Consider the following 5,645-nt stretch of genomic DNA (forward strand, 5'->3'; position numbering starts at 1 on the left):
TTTTTTTAAGATAAGGAAAAAGGCTTTTTAATTTTTCCAAAATTTATGGTAAATGCTAGCAAAATGAACTAACGTTCACTTTAAAAAGCACTTCTGCATAATCTGAACACTATAAATAATTAACTAAATGCTCAAATTGTTTGGACCCATTCTCTGTCAAGGAGAATAATTACTAAAAACCTATGTCAGCATTAGGAGAAGTGATAACGTTGATTCCACAACAGAGAACATCAGTTGTTAAATACTCCCACTATCAGAAAAACAAATCATGAGCTAATCATGTGACATCGATATCCTGAGTTGGTTTCCTGTTTCCGTGTCAGCCTATCTACTCAAAAGGAGTTAACATTTTAAGCAGGACTCATCAATAATTAATGGTCATGTTAAGGAATGTTAAGGAATGCATGCTCCGCCTTGCAACAAGTGGATTGGAAGAGCGCATCATGGGATGGACCAAATCCGATTGGATAAAACCCCAATGCCTGAACTAATTCAGCACGCTTCCTTCTTTGCCATGGCCTGAACTACCTACTCCAACACACTGCTAGCATTCTTGTCATCCAGAACTCAAAACTTCATGATTGCCAAGAATCTTTGAAGTCTTGCAAACATCGAAAACTCTCCGAAGAAATTCTGAAGCTCTACGTAACCAGACAACGAACCAATCACCAGGAGGCTTTTCCAAAAAGACGTCCTCCAAACGACAGATCTGAAACCAATCTGAGGTGCGGGGATTCCCTAAGATGAGGCAACAAGCGGATCTCCAGCACTTCTGAATGCCGTGCATTTGTTCGAATTCATCGCAAATGCAAGTAAAACAAACAAGCTTAATTTCTTGCTGAATTAAGTGCAAATTGATCTTAAGCAGTAAAGATAAGACATCTTTGCTTTTGAAATGTTCTTGGTGCAATCTAACAAATAACATACTCCTGGGACTATATTCCGTTGTCATACTCGTAAGTATGACAGTATGTGTGTGAGTGTATGTATGTGTTCATTAGGTTTTAGATCCATGTAATAGAGTAGCTCAATACATCTTTGTGTCATTTATAAAGACGTATTGTCCTGTGTGGTGTATTTTAAGATTAAACTTTGCCCAGATCCTGTACTATCTAGCTCGTAGCTTATACATGTTCAAGCTGTTTGTATTTTCATGTCCATGAAGTAATATAAACAGAATTGTAAAGATATACTGATTTTAACGTTCATTGGATGAACCGTTGATGAAGTATAAACTAATTTAATTTGAAGTCAGTTCAATTAAAGCAATTAGAATCTTTAGATTACAATCTTCCTCACAATCTGAAATACTAATATTGTAATCTTAAAACCTGCCTGAGAGAACTTTTTATGAGTAATGGGAAGAGGGCAGGACTATCGAGTATTCATTTACTTGTAAAAAGAGTAACTTATGCTAACCGGCAAGCAGATCTGCCTATGGCTAATCAACGATCACTGCTACACTTGATTGCACCATCAGATCTGTCTGTCTGAAATGCTGGAAAGTATTTACAAGAACAATATTTCATCGTAGCATCACCACAGCAAACAAAAAATGGGAACGAGAAGAAAACACACAAAAAATTTAAATGGTTGTTGTGGCAGCAATATATGATACAATTTTTAAATATGTAGGCTAGGCTATTATAGTTTGGATTACTTTTCATAATATCCCAGATGTCCTAATACTTTAAAGAGATTATTTTTTAAAGGGGTCATGAAATGAGAAACCAAATTTGCCTTGATCTTTTGGAATATAAGAGGTCTTTGTACCATTAAAACGTCCTGCAAGTTTCATAGCTTAAGACGTCCTCCCCATTATAAACGAGCCATTTATTTAATCAAGCTCTAAACCCAGCAAACACAGAACGTTGTGAGGACGTTGCCAGTTAGTCGTCTTTTGGTCAGCGCGACATTACTTTATGGCAACGTTGTGAGGACGTCGTGGTAAAGTTCCATTTTTTAAAATCTTGGCTAACTTCCCAGAAACGTCGTGGGCACGTACTCAAAAGACGTCGCTAGTTAGTCCCATTGGGGACGTTGTAGCGACGTGGTCAGCTGGTCTTCAGATAACTTTTAATATTATTGCACTAGATGTATTATTATTATTAAGATACCATTTGAACAGCATATTCTTTGGGAAATATACAAAAAAATTAATCAAGCATGTTAAAATAATTATATGTGTGTATATATATATATATATACAGTATTGTTCAAAATAATAGCAGTACAATGTGACTAACCAGAATAATCAAGGTTTTTCGTATTTTTTTTATTGCTACGTGGCAAACAAGTTACCAGTAGGTTCAGTAGATTCTCAGAAAACAAATGAGACCCAGCATTCATGATATGCACGCTCTTAAGGCTGTGCAGTTGGGCAATTAGTTGAATTAGTTGAAAGGGATGTGTTCAAAAAAATAGCAGTGTGGCATTCAATCACTGAGGTCATCAATTTTGTGAAGAAACAGGTGTGAATCAGGTGGCCCCTATTTAAGGATGAAGCCAACACTTGTTGAACATGCATTTGAAAGCTGAGGAAAATGGGTCGTTCAAGACATTGTTCAGAAGAACAGCGTACTTTGATTAAAAAGTTGATTAGAGAGGGGAAAACCTATAAAGAGGTGCAAAAAATGATAGGCTGTTCAGCTAAAATGATCTCCAATGCCTTAAAATGGAGAGAAAAACCAGAGAGACGTGGAAGAAAACGGAAGACAACCATCAAAATGGATAGAAGAATAACCAGAATGGCAAAGGCTCAGCCAATGATCACCTCCAGGATGATCAAAGACAGTCTGGAGTTACCTGTAAGTACTGTGACAGTTAGAAGACGTCTGTGTGAAGCTAATCTATTTTCAAGAATCCCCCGCAAAGTCCCTCTGTTAAAAAAAAGGCATTTGCAGAAGAGGTTACAATTTGCCAAAGAACACATCAACTGGCCTAAAGAGAAATGGAGGAACATTTTGTGGACTGATGAGAGTAAAATTGTTCTTTTTGGGTCCAAGGGCCACAGGCAGTTTGTGAGACGACCCCCAAACTCTGAATTCAAGCCACAGTACACAGTGAAGACAGTGAAGCATGGAGGTGCAAGCATCATGATATGGGCATGTTTCTCCTACTATGGTGTTGGGCCTATTTATCGCATACCAGGGATCATGGATCAGTTTGCATATGTTAAAATACCTGAAGAGGACATGCCCTTGAAATGGTTGTTTCAACAAGACAATGACCCAAAACACACTAGTAAACGGGCAAAGTCTTGGTTCCAAACCAACAAAATTAATGTTATGGAGTGGCCAGCCCAATCTCCAGACCTTAATCCAATTGAGAACTTGTGGGGTGATATCAAAAATGCTGTTTCTGAAGCAAAACCAAGAAATGTGAATGAATTGTGGAATGTTGTTAAAGAATCATGGAGTGGAATAACAGCTGAGAGGTGCCACAAGTTGGTTGACTCCATGCCACACAGATGTCAAGCAGTTTTAAAAAACTGTGGTCATACAACTAAATATTAGTTTAGTGATTCACAGGATTGCTAAATCCCAGAAAAAAAAAATGTTTGTACAAAATAGTTTTGAGTTTGTACAGTCAAAGGTAGACACTGCTATTTTTTTGAACACACCCCTTTCAACTAATTGCCCAATTGCACAGCCTTAAGAGCGTGCATATCATGAATGCTGGGTCTTGTTTGTTTTCTGACAATCTACTGAACCTACTGGTAACTTGTTTGCCACGTAGCAATAAAAAATATACTAAAAACCTTGATTATTCTGGTTAGTCACATTGTACTGCTATTATTTTGAACAATACTGTATATATATATATATATATATATATATATATATATGCCATCAGTTTAAGAACAATAAAATAAACAATTTACTTAGCAAATGGTGATAATGTTTGTTAATGAAAGAGAGTACGGGACAAATTAACATTTAAACCATAAACTAGCAGCGCACGTCACTTTCTGAGTGAAGTGCGCGACGTGCGCGTGCCCGTCATTTTGTAACGGTCAACTTCCAGCAGACGGACACGGAGGAAAGGTAAGTCCTATAAATCTACTTTTATTCATAGATTTTAACTGATATAACGTTAAATGCCATCAAAGAGGAGTAGTGTTTTGTATTTTTGTAGGTTTTCTCTTTCAATTTAATAAATAAATGCTCTGTTTGGTTAATTAGCTCAAAAGCAGTCTCAGAGGTGGTCTAAGGTAACGGTAACTGTTAAAATCGAATATAACCTTACCTGTTTTAAATTATTTGAAATGTATCACTATAAACTATACAGTATTAACTTTCTAATAATAAATTTTTTAACCGTAGTAACGTTAATTAGTTTGTTTGAATACCTGCTGCTCGAGCTTGATGATGCTCATGCTAGCCATGCTGTGAACTTGAATATAATCCGATATAACGTTAAATATAAAGTTTAACGTTAATTAGACCGAGCCTGCCGAAATCATGTTCAGTGTAACGTTATGTGGGATTAATAATTTCCCCTTTTCTCCCTCAAGTGGCAGACTTGTAAATTCTGTCATCTGTTCATTATTGGTGTTGATGGTGTTTTTCACATGCATGCTTTTTAATGCTAGTTTAATTCTCAAATTGATCTGATACTTTCGTTTCACAAAAAGTAAACAAATTGTTCACTTTCTTAGGGCCTGACAACCACCAGTTGAGTCCATCATTCAGTGAGTTCCTTATAAGGAAATATATTTGTTACCACCTAGTAATTTAAATGTATTATTTATTGCTTTAAAATGAACACATATATTTATCATCAGGGGAAGAGACAGTCTGGGCAGCAGCAACAAGACAACTGTTACAAGTAGAGATGGGTTTCAAGAACTGGTACTAATCAATAGTGCTGCTATCAGTATTCTTGTAACATTGATTCATTACCCTTTAGACACAACCACATATCCTCCAAATCATCTCTGTGTGGATGGCAGCAAGGATCCAGGATCAAGAGATCATTCTTCATGGAGACTGTTCCACAGGAAGAAGTTTCTCCTGGGTGAAAAACTAAACCTGGTTGTTTCAGCATCACTCAGGCAAGACTAAATACTTTTAAATTGATTTCAGTTGGTTATGTGTTTCAGGTCATCCTGACCATTCTGCTGTCCTGGATGTAAGTCCGTGCAGGAACTACATTTCTCGTTGTTGAAAGATTTGTGCAGCGGTATCCAGACATATAACGCCCCATCACACGGGGCGTCAACGCCTCTCGTTTACTTTTAAATGAAGTGACGTCAAGGATGGTGAAATTAATTCTAGAAATTAATTCTAAATAGAAGTTGAAGACTTCTCAAGCGCCAATGCAGCCGTCCTCCAGTCAGAACATCTTATGCAAATACCCAAGCGCAGACGCAAGCCAATCAAGTGCATGCAATACCAGAAAACTAATGTGATTGGCTGTCACTATGAGAAGAGACAGTAATTCTGATCCGATATCAGTGTCGTTTTTTGCAAAAAAAATGTTTAAATCAATGTAGAATTTTCTATACTTCTGTGTAGGGATGTCAATTTTCAATCATTTCCATGATTGATCGTCGTTTAAATTAATGATCAAATAATCGATTAATCGTTAACCTTAATGCTGCAAAGTCTATTGCAGTAACACCCAGTCACTGGTATGACAGG

This window comes from Carassius gibelio, chromosome B4 (assembly GCF_023724105.1).
Source record: "Carassius gibelio isolate Cgi1373 ecotype wild population from Czech Republic chromosome B4, carGib1.2-hapl.c, whole genome shotgun sequence".
NCBI lineage: Eukaryota > Metazoa > Chordata > Actinopteri > Cypriniformes > Cyprinidae > Carassius > Carassius gibelio.